At 40.2% G+C, this 12106-nt stretch overlaps 2 pseudogenes; one reads left to right on the top strand and one right to left on the bottom strand.

The window, feature by feature from the left end:
* The window catches only part of LOC101592546, a 19810-nt pseudogene extending 10430 nt beyond the window's left edge, over positions 1 to 9380 (bottom strand).
* Positions 9381 to 10031: 651 nt separating this feature from the next.
* On the top strand, positions 10032 to 11409 carry LOC101592165 (annotated as a pseudogene).
* Positions 11410 to 12106: the final 697 nt, after the last annotated feature.

Raw genomic sequence — 12106 nt, 5'->3', positions numbered from 1 at the left:
TCAAGGAGTATCCCCACCACCATCCCAGGCAGTGAAGCACCCTGACTTTGTTCAAGAAGACTAGGTTTGAAACATGATTTCAGAAACTCATACATTGTAAGACCTGATCCTTTGCTTGTCATGTTCAGGAGGGCCTGAACTCTGAGTGAAGACCACTGGTCATTTGCACCTTTGTATTCAGGTTTTTGTAATGATTACAGACTACATTGCTTGGATAGTGTATTTGTAGGATATATTACAGGTTTTACCTAATGGAACACTCTTAAAATGGAAAGCAGACTCAACACTTTCCCCATAAAAAAGCTATAGGCCACATAAACTACTGACATTTCAGAAAATAGAATAAGAGTAAGAAAATATCATGGTTGCTGTTTCTACTTTCAATCCCTTTATCAAGTAAAATAAAGACAGTATAATTAGTTTCGGAAGCTGTGTGGTTGCATTCACACTGAGGTCAATTACTTTATGTGTGTGTGTGTGTGTGTGTGTGTGTGTGTGTGTTTGTGTGTGTGAATGTGTCAGTTGAATCTTTGGGGAGGTTGACTGTATTTCAGTGATAAGCACTAACATTTTTCAGAATTTGAGAATAGGATATCAAATGGGGCTAGAAATGGATATCATCTAGCAAGTCAACTATTTGAATGTCCAGACTTTCTCCTTTTAAAGAATTTAATTCCTCAAGGTGTCTCAATATTTCATCTGTCTTTTCTTTAAGGCATTAAAATTCTATTTCTGTTTGAAGTGCCTTTAGGCAAGATGGTCAGACACACCCATTCTGGCGTCTCTGCTCACCCTCTCCATCCACCCAGCACCACTCTCCAGCTTTTGCTCAACCCTCTGTGAGGTTTTTCATGTGCTTAAAATGTACAACCAATGATTCTTTTAAACATGAATTGATTGACAATCACCAACTTTAACACTTAATTATGACTAAATGATATACTGTGCAGAGGACCACAACATGTCCTTAGCCATACTCAAGTGTGACAGTTTTCTTATGCTCAGTATAGGACATGTAGAGGTGATATGTCTGTATGTGTCTTCAGTTTAACTACTTAGTTTGGATGAGGCAAGGTACATAGATCCATGAAAGCAGGTGGGTGATTTATGGACTAACATATAGTTTTTATCAATAACCATGGCTGAGCTCAGATAGACAAGCTGTGATACCTAAGGGCTGAGATATGGGGTAGCGTCTCTGCTGAGGCCTACATGACTCCAGAATAAAGTTCCTTCCCAGAGTTGGCTACCAAGCAGGTTACTCATTAACTTTAACCTCACTCAGGCTGTTCCTGTGCCGTTGGTGAGAATGTTTTTCTCCCTCTGCTACAAAGCTTGCCAGTGTTGCCACTTGTCTCCCCTGGCACATTCATTTACTATCCCCTCACCATTTTCCCAATGACTAAATGGCAGTGTTCTGAGTGACTCCTGGCCTTTTGTTGCTAGAGAGCAACTGATGGCCCTAGATGCCTGCTGTGCACCCCTCCACTTTGTTTCTTGTTGTTTCCTGAAATCCAGGCTGGAGATTGGAAGCCACTTCTGGGGTCTCCAATAATACTGTGTATCAAATAGTTACTTTATGATATTATGAATGCACCATAATTATCAAAGCATGTAAATGTTTGGTTTCCATTCCTCTTGTTCTTCAGATTTTTCTCTTGGGGTATATGTGTCAGTATTCAATACAAACACGTCTAAAATTAAGGAATAATTTTTTTATTGATACAATTCTGTGAACAAGAATATCTGGGGTCCCCACTTCCAGGCCAAGGTCTGGCACAAGAATTGGAAGGGAACAGTCAAGTAGAAAGCATCTAGATTGATTTAAGTGGACTTTGTAGCCAAAGCGATTGTGGCCATAATTCAGCAAAGAATGAGAGTGCCCCTTAGGCTTTTCACTGATACAATGTTCCACTGAGGGAAGTGCTTCAGAAATAATATCTGAAGGAGGAGGTGGTGTTCTGACAGTGAGAATGAGGTGGGTTATAGGCGGGCTGAGATGTTGATGCCCTCCCTAGGGCCCAGTGGTCTGTTAAGATGAGTTACTCTATCTTCAAATAAAAGATTGTTCCTCTACCTTGGAATTAGATATCCAAGACTGGATTTAATTCTTAGGATTTAGATAGAAGTTGATGTTATATCTGGACTTCTTTTGGGTGAGTCAGATGGATCGACCTGGCTCAAAGTAAGTGGCTGTGAACCATCCAGGTAGGAGAAAGACTGAAAGACTGAGCCCTCTGTACTGTGCAAAACGAAAAAGGCGTTTGTGGTGTTTGCTCCAAGTACAGGTCCATGATGTCGATCTCCTGGGGTAAGAACACAGGCTTGTTAGTGAGGAGGGGGAAGCAGAAACTGGGCTGTCCACCAGGCATCTACTTCTCAATAGCCTGCCTGCACCCTAAGGTTCCATGACACAAGGTCCTCATTCCTCTCTGCTAGGGCACAGGGGAGTTCGCATCTCTGTCTTGGGAGTTCCTGGTACCTATTCATCCTGATATTCAGGTCATTCTCATTGGATTACCATTCTCCAAATGGGATTACTTATTGCATCTTCCATAATTAGTTTAATGTTATTTTTGGGAGAATCTCCATTTTCACAATGTTGCTTCTTCACATCCACAGTGTAATGTTATTGTTATAACTATAAATTTTCATTTGAGCACATGGATATAAACCTTAAGTGTGTTAAATCCAGATAAGCAGTCTCTCTTCATTTGCCAAATATGATTTCCTTTGTCTAATGAGAGCATCCCAATGTCCTACAGGATTTTTAGATGGAAGTTTATTAGGACCAAGAAGCCCCCATTCCTTGGCTTTTCAGAAACCTCTTGGTGGTGTTATGACCATTCTATAGCACCACTTACTAAAATGAGAACTAGAAATTGAAAGCTTTTATTCTTGTAGTGATAACTCAAGATTATAGAGCTATCACTTTAGTGCAGCACTACACGACGTGACATTAAAATGTTGACTTGATGTGACTCCCAGTGGCTGCACATCCACTCACCTTAAGCTGCATGGTAGGCTTGCCCTCAGTTTCTGTGCAGAACAAACTAAGATTTTTGTCCTCAATTCCCAGGAAAACCAGATTGCCTTCTTCTTCATCCTGGTGTTCTGTGTCTCTACATGCTATTATTTGAAACGTGGCTAGAAATGCAAGGATGAATGATGATGTAAGGATCCAGGCAGAAGGAAGTCACTACTCTGACCTCACACTCAGTGACACTTCTAAGCCAAGAGATACTGAGCATCCAGGGCATCATCCAGAGGATTTTCCCAACAGGCACATGGCTGAGACACTTGTTCCTTTTCTTCAACCCATTTCTTTTTCTTTCCTTAATATCAGGATTTCAGTTCTTACCATGACACAACACTTTCCAAAAATAAAAATAAAATACACAACTAACTGTACAGCTGAATGTAGTCATGTGTTTAAACTGTGACCCACGAGATATAATTCTAAAAGTACTTACTAATTAATATTTTGAGAAAATATCTCATGAAAGTAAACACATGAAAGGAACTAGAGAACCACACCAGGATAAGATGGAGAGTCCTTAAAAAGGGAACTTATTTATCCTATTTAGTGTAAATAAAAAGACATGAAATCAGAGAAGGGTCCTTTAGGTTTGGTCTTTGAAACTTCTTTGAGACGTGGAGCTCAAGAGGGAGTGAGGAGCAGCCTAGAAATCAGATTGCTTTGAAATAAATACTAACAGTATGTGGACATAAGTTGTGTGTCCAGAACTCTCCTGAAATCTGGATGAAATTCAGATACAATTGGCACAGTAAAATAGCATGGTAATAATAATGTTGTGAGAATCAAGAGGAGTTTGTAGTAGTGAGGCTGTAGATGTTACGCTGGAGCGTGTCTGCCAGTGCTAGGAAACACACAGTAGGTCAAGGTGTGATATGCAGCTAAGAGACAAACTAGGTCAGTGTGAAGGTGCTGAAGAGTGAGAAAGAAGCTGAGACAGAAGAAAAAGTATTATTAGGAGAGAAGACAGCAAATCCGGTGAGTGTGTAATCTGTTGGTAGAGACAAGGCAGCTTGAATCTAAGGAGATCACAGAGGTCATACTTCTTTTAATTCAAAGGAGAGAAACTCCAAAGAAGTCAGCCATTGCTTGAAAAGACAATCGCTCTGCGTAGGAAGATGATTTTCTTTGGGAAGAGGAGATATCACTCCCCAAATCCCTGTTTCTAGGCACAAGATTTTGTTGGTGTAATGGAGACATCTTGGCTTTTTTTTTTTTTTTTTTGCACTTCTTTGAAATATTAAGCTGGTGACCAGAAGTTAATGAGGACCAGGGTGGGCTCATGCAGGGCTCCATCTATCCCAAGGGTCATGGAGTCCATCCAGGAGCAAAAATGGATTTGAATACTACTTACCAGGCTCAACATTGTTGCTAGACGGAACTGTTATTAATGTATTTCCACTCAGCATCCGTACTGCCTGATCAGGACCGTAAATGTCAAACGTTCTGGGATTATCCTGATCTGTCAGATGAGAAAAGAAAAAACCCACAAAACGTGGAGGAACTTATAATTAACTTCCAGAGTTTCTACTTCAGAATTCTTGGGGCAGGCATATCGTTCTAACAAAAGTTGGCTAGGAGGAGAAAGAAAGGGCACCAACGCAGGCTGGTTTGTTGATGAAAACACAGGAAGAATCTAAACACAATTGTTATCCCAAGAAACTTTCAAGATTTGTTTATTTATTTATTTATTTATTTATTTGTATTTCAAGGAGGGGTGTACAGAGTGTTGAGGGTCTCACTACTAAATCAGAGTCGTAGAGATTCACCTATTAACAGCCTCCCAAGAGCTGGGATTACAGGCGCACGCCACCACACCTAGTCTCAATTGCCATCTCAGTGTGCCCTTGGGGAGGAGCTGACATGACAGGCCAGGGGATCGAACCCCCAGTCCCTGCACCTGCTTGCAGGTGCTTTAATCCACTGAGTTATGTGGTCGGCCCAAGATTTTTTTTTTCAATGGAGTTATTTTTTATGATTGATGAAGTATGTAGTAAAAAGGACAGCATTTCATCTGGACACCAGTATATTTGGGTTTTTATTTATCTTTTTAAATGAAATGAACAATCAATTTTAATGGAGAAAATTACAAAATAATTAAATGCCCCAAATTTTCTAATGCACTGTTCTCTTTATTAGCCCAAGCTAATACACTTTTAACAGAAAAAATGGGGTTTGTACTATACTGACTTTGGTAAAGTGAGATAAAGCTAGTTCTAAACTATTTTATGATTTACTACTTTCATTTTATTTAGATCATTAGAGTTGCTGGATTTCTGTGAGCAAGACAAGGTGTATCAAAGGAATTGAACAGTGTATTATTAGTTGTTGTTTGTGGAGACAAGGAAATGTTATTCATTATCTTCCCTTGTTATCATGTTATTCATTTATCTTCCCTTTGTTCTAGGGTTTTGTGTCAGACTTTAAATAAAACTTCACTAAGTCTTCGTCACATATGCTGTTTTAAAATTTTCCTTTAAAAAAACTCTTAATTATATAGAGAAATGGGTTTCAATTTAGCAGCTTAATACATGCATGTAACATACTTTGATCATATTAACTCCTGTCACCTGACTTTCCCACACCCTGCACAGGTTTCACCTGTGGGTGCAAAGCTCAATTTATACAATATGTTCTGTTCATCTTTACTTCCTCATTTTCTGCTCTTATCGCTTTTTCATTTCCTTTCTCTTACCTGATAATATTCTTAAATGCAGATTTTAAAGGATAGATGGTAAGAACATGTTCAAGGTGAGCAAGCTCTAAATAGAACAGAATGGAATGCAAACTTTATTCCCTGTGCTGTCCAGGATTGTCCTGGTTCTCCAGGTTGTGGTGGCCTTGGGATGCCACCCACCACTGCATCTGAGTGGTTAGGAGATTGCAAAGCGTCACCCCTGGATGCCCCAGAGCAGTGAGACTCTGAGATCTGGGAAAGGAGGGATTGTGTGTCTCCAAGAAAGATTAAAAGACAAGTAAGCAACACTTACAGAACACCAAGCAATTATGACAAAAAATAAGCTCACTATGGCACATCCTTATTAGATTACCAGATAAGTAAGAAAATATTAAAATTTTAAAAACAGACAGAAAAACAAAAAATCACATGTAAACATAAAAACAATTAGAAAGGGCCGGTGAGATAGCTCAGCAAACTAAGCACCTGCTTTGGCCAGCACAGGGACCAGGGTTTGACCCCCAGTCCTGTATGTCACTCTGGCTCCACCTCCAGGGTTCACAGAGCCTGCGACCAAGGCCAAGCATGGTGGTACATGCCTGTAATCCCAGCACTGGGAAGGCTGAAACAGGAGGACCACTATGAGTCCGAGCTGCATAGTCAGGCCCTGTACCAAGTACATAAAATGAAAAAAAAAGAGAAAGAAAAAAAAAAAAACCCACTTAGAAATCATCAGAGACTCTCATCATAACCTCTAAAGGCCAAGAGAATTTGGAGTGAAGTATTGCAGACCCTATGAGTGAGCAACTTCCCTCCCAGATGAACTAATCCAGCAAACCTGTCCTTTAAAATAGATGGAGAGTGGGGCTGGTGGGATGGCTCAGTGGTCTAAAGCTCCTACTTAGAACAAGCTTAGCAAAGCACAGGGACCACGGTTCAATCCCCCAGCACCACATGCCAGCCAGTCCCGCCCCCTGGTGGGCTGACATGGCCACACACACACACACACACACACATAAATAAATAAAAAATTAAAAAAAATAAATAAAATAGATGGAGAGATAAGATAGGTCTAGTAAAATAACCAGCTCAAAAGATATGTGAGTGGTAAACCAACATTTGAGAAAATACTTACGTATATTCTCTACAGAAATCACGAAACACTCTAAATCACAAAAGAAATTAGTGAGATCACTGGATAAACAGCAACAAAAAATGCCAGAAAAACAAAAAGAAATGATTCACCAACAAAGAAAGTAAGGGTAGTGGATAACTAAAACTTCTCCCTAATACATCACGACATCTAGTCTCAACTCTCCAATTAAAAGATACAGATAGGCAGACTGGGTCAAACGACAGAGCGCAATAATCTGTTGGCACTTAACAAACTCGTCTATTGCAAAAAGATATTCATACTTTAAAAAGGAAAGGATGCATTATGTCATGTACCAGAACCCTTAAATCAAGCAGTGGTAGTATGTGTAAAATCAGAACTGATAAAACTTCATGCTAAAGCCAATTAGAAGAGGCAAAGAAGGCCACTATACACTAGTTAAGGGAACAATTCAACAGGAAGAAGTAACAGTAATAAACATATATGCACCCAATCCTGAAGGACGTATCTTCTTAAAACAAAAACCTATTGAAAACAAAGATCAGACAAACACTAACATAATCATAGTAGGTGATTGTAACACCCCACTTCCTCAGTGATAAATCAACTTGTCCTGAACCAGGGGGTCAGTCAACGAAGGTCACCTGGGAGAGGAGCGGGGAATTGAAGAGAGGACAAAGGACAAGAGATGCGAGAAATGAAGACAAGACAGGATTCTGATCAAGTCTCGTTTATTCAGGGGAGGTGCTGGGTATATACAGTGGAGGCATAGGGAAATGACGTGGGTGGGTAAAAGGCGCGAGTAACTAGGCAACCAGGCTATGACAGGAAGTCCCACCTCCTGGGCATAGCGGGAGACTTATGGGAAATGGGCGGGGTAAGAACTAGGAACCTAGCTCATCAGAGGTAAGGGAGGAGGAAGTCAGTCACTAATGACGCTGATGCACCAAGAGAATTTTATAGGTCAGAGGCACTCAGGTGACCATGAAGGGCTATATGGCACGGAGTCATAATGTGGCAGATTCACAGGATTTAGAAAAAGATTCACTTGCAATAGTATTGGAGGTCTGGAGTTATTGTGCCTCGCACATCAGCTAACCAAAAGCCAATAAAAATAGAACATCTTTTTCATACTCTTGAACACATGGATTTAAATGTTAGAATTCCACCCCTCTGTAAGAGTATACCCACTGTTTGGCAGCATATGGCACTTTATACAAAGCAAAACACACACTAGTCCACAAAACCAGCTCAAGTAAATATATAATGATTTAAGTTATCCCATTCATAGTATCAGACCAATGTGGCTTAAAAATAGAAATCAATGAAAAAAGAAATTTGAAAAAACAAAAAGGGAAACTCCTAGAAAATGAGAAAATGCTCCTAGGTAATCAATGGGGTTATAGAAGACATTAGATAACAAACTTAAAAATTTCTGAAAGTTAAAGACAATTATTATGCAAATTGGTGAAACCCACGATCCCCTATCAGAGCAGTTCCAAGAGTAAAATTTATTGAAATCAGTGCTCACATTAGGAAAATAGAGAAAACTCAAATAAATAACCTTATGAGAACAGTCTCAGTTACTCTTCTCTCATTGCTGGGACAAATACCTGACACTCAAAATGAGGGAAGAAAAGGTTTATTTAGATCAGTTACTGGAGGTTTCAGTTCATACTCTGCTGGTTCTAAGGCAGAGTGGCACATGGCAGAGAGCAACCTTTCATGGCAGTGGCAAAGAGCAGAGAGCAAAAGGAAGGAGGAACAGCAACAATGGCAACAGAGAGCAAGCCTGTCTCCCTTCAATTGCATTCAGGCTCTACACTCCAGGCTAGGTGTCATAGTCACACCCATAATCCCAGCAGCACTCACACACATAATCCCAGTGGATCATGAGTTAATTGAAAACTCTGGAAGTCTGCCCCATGGCTGCATGAGGCTTTGAGGGGACAACTAGACACAAACCATAACAAGAATTCTTAAGAGGCTTGAGGTAAAACAACAAACCAGGCTCAGTCCAATATTAAGGAGGGAAATATTAAAGATGAGAGTGGAAATCAATGCAATTGAGACTATAAAATCAACAAATTGGAGTTAGTTCTTCAAAAGAATATATAGAACAGCTTTACAGGTGAATGAGTACAGTTACTAGTCTTTCTGCTTTGCTTCAAAATTCTTTTGATTTGTCCTTCATTTTTAGCTCCTGTGATGTTCTATATCTTCCCACAATTTGGGTGTTCATCCTTAGTCCTTCAGCCTTGCCTGTGCTATACTTCTCTTCAACTATTGCTGTGTTTTGTCCTGCATTCCTTGAAAATTCCACTTTCACACTGGATAGAATGAACCTGCCAAGGGGAAACCAACTACAAATACCTGGTCCATGTTTGCCCTGATGGCTAGAGATACCAAATTAGTGGCCAGCACAGATTATCAGTGTCTGGGCTATGCTTGATAATATTGTTATTACTGATTTACTACTATAACCAGAATGCCATACTTATAGTAAGCTGTTCACAGCTGTCAACACTGTGGTGATCTGTGACCGCAGTCATCCTCATAGCCCAGTGCTCAAGGACTGGACGCCAAGCCAAATAGATAAAAATACATCATCCCTAATAAAGTGGGAAGATAGGGTCCTGGGACAGACACAAAGACTAACCGCCAGCTACACTTAGAGAAAATGTGAGAGGAAAAGACATTTTCTAGAAAAGCTGCCATATCAGGGCAGAAACTACCTGACATAAGAAAACTTCAAATGGTAACACATGAAATTAATCTTTTTATGTATTTAGTACAGGGTCTATAGGGTCTCTCTCTGTAGATCGGACTTGCAGTGATTCTCCTGTTTTCAGCCTCATAAGCACTGGGATTACAGGTGCCCGCCACCACGCCCACTCTCAATCGCTGTCTCAGCATGCCCTGGGGATGGGACTGGCACAGCACGCTGGGGATTGAACCCCAGTCACTGCTCTCTGCCTAAGCAGATGCTTTAGTCTGCTGAGCTATCTGGCTGGCCCTAACACATTAAATTAAAGTAAGAAATACAAAATAAAAAGACACAGAAACAAAATGCAACCCCAGACCTGCAGCCCACCAAGGACAAATCTAGGAGACCATGACATAGACCAAAAAAGAATTAATTCATCCATTTGAATTCAGCGGAATGAGAGTCAAAGAAACAAAACACATGCCTATATGAGGCTATGGAGGGTACAAAAACAGAAATTATCTCAAAGATAGAAAATTTATGATGATGATGATGATGAAGGACTTGCTTAGCACATCTAGAGTAGATCCAGATAAAAACAGAGAAACATAAAAAAAAAAATAAACTGTGAATGCAGAATATAGGAAAAAATGGAATCCATTAAATCTATTCTAATATATATCCAGGAAATAAACAAATTCTGGCTAGTGCCAGTGCCTGGGATCAGCTACAGCCTCCTCAGCAGCCGCCCATGGTCTGCTGACCATTGATCCCTGCAAAATAAACGAGCTTCGGGCCTTTGTGAAAATGTGTAATCAAGATTGGAGCATCTTGCACACCAAAGAAATGTGCTTCCTGAGAAAGTGGGTAGAAAGCATAGAGGGTAAAGTACCACCTGCTACTCACAAAGGCTAAATCAGAAGACAATATCAAGGGAAAAAATGCAGGTAGTAAGAAGATAAGGGAAAACATAAAGACAGATGAGCCATCAAATAAAGTGATTTAGAGATTGACAATGAAGGTGTAATTGAGCCAGATACTGATACCTTGCAAGAAATGGGAGACAAAAATGTAGAGATAACTGAGGAGATGATGGATCAAGCAAATGAAAAGAAAGGAGCTTCCCTGGATGCTCTAAATGGTGGTGAACTACAGAAAGCCCTTGACTCGTTCACAGATGCTGTCAAGCTGAAGCCTTGTTTGGCCATTCTGTACATCAAGAGAGCCAGTGTCCTCATCAAATTGCAGAAGACAAATGCTGCCATTTGAGATTGTGACAGAGCCATTGAAATAAATCCTGATTCAGCCCAACAGTACAAGTGGTGAGGGAAAGCACACAGACTTCTGGGTCATTGGGAAGAAGCAACCCACAGTGTTGCCCTTGCTTGTAAACTGGATTATGATGAGGATGCAAGTGCGACACTTAAAGAAATTCAGCTAAGGGTGCAGAAAATTGTGAAACATCAGAGAAAGTATGAGGGAAAACATGAAGAATGAGAGAGTGAAGAGAGAATAGAAAGGGGTAAGAAGGCTCAAGAAGAGCATGGAAATACCCAGAGGGAGGAAGAAGCCAGATGACAATCAGGAGCTCAGTATGACTCTTTTCTACATGGCTTTCCTGGACCAGGATGCCTGGCAAATTCCCAGGAGGGATGCCTGGGATGGGAGCAGGCATGACAGGAATGCCTGGGCTCAACGAGATTCTTAGTGATCCAGAGGTGGCCTTACACAATATGGCTCAGAATCCTGCAAATATGTCAAAACATTAGAGTAATCCAAAGGTTATGAATCTCCTTGGTAAATTGTCAGCCAAATTTGGAGGTCAAGTATTACGTTCATCTGACAAAGCCCTTCCTAAAAGAAAAGCAACTTAGATCACTGAATGGATGTCACAATAAAACAAACCAGTGTACTTCTGGCCTCATCAGGAGAGCTGGGGTGCTTTGGAGATGATCCCTTTCCCTCCTCACCAAATAGAGCTGAAGTGATTTACAATGGTTTTCCATTCGGATATTCATTCAGATAATGTTTCCTACTAGGAATTACAAACCTTAAATACTCTTTTTGGTATCAGGAATCTAACTCAGTATGTCAGGCAGGTACTGTGCCACTGAGCTATATCCTCAGCCCTTAAACACTTTTTAAACCTTAAAAAAATATTTAAAACATTCAAAAGCTCTATTAATGCCTACATTGAAAAATTCATTTTTAAATTTTTTCCCTTTGAATTACTGGGCAAGGAAGATATTTATGTAGGAGCATTTATGGATTTAGTAGGAATAAAATGAAGTTTTTTGGGTGGGAAGCAAATCCCATTTAAGGAGATAAAGTTTGAGTTGGATATATGGTTACTTAGGTATTTTTTTTTTTGTGGAAAAAAATGGTTTTGTACATGGGATGAAACAATATAAATTCAAAACTTACAGATCAGGGTTAGCTCTTATCACTCATCTCTTTTAAAAAGTTTATGAATCTCCAGTCAAAACCAACAGGGTATGTCAAGTACACCTCTCCTGAAGTGTGATCGCTACACTCCCAAGCAGACCACAGGATGCACACCACCTGGAATGT

The sequence above is a fragment of the Octodon degus genome, unplaced genomic scaffold (genome assembly GCF_000260255.1).
Source record: "Octodon degus isolate 3935 unplaced genomic scaffold, OctDeg1.0 scaffold00052, whole genome shotgun sequence".
In the NCBI taxonomy this organism is placed as follows: domain Eukaryota; kingdom Metazoa; phylum Chordata; class Mammalia; order Rodentia; family Octodontidae; genus Octodon; species Octodon degus.
Note: the sequence above shows the minus strand (reverse complement) of the source record. Positions and strands in the feature narration are given on the sequence as shown.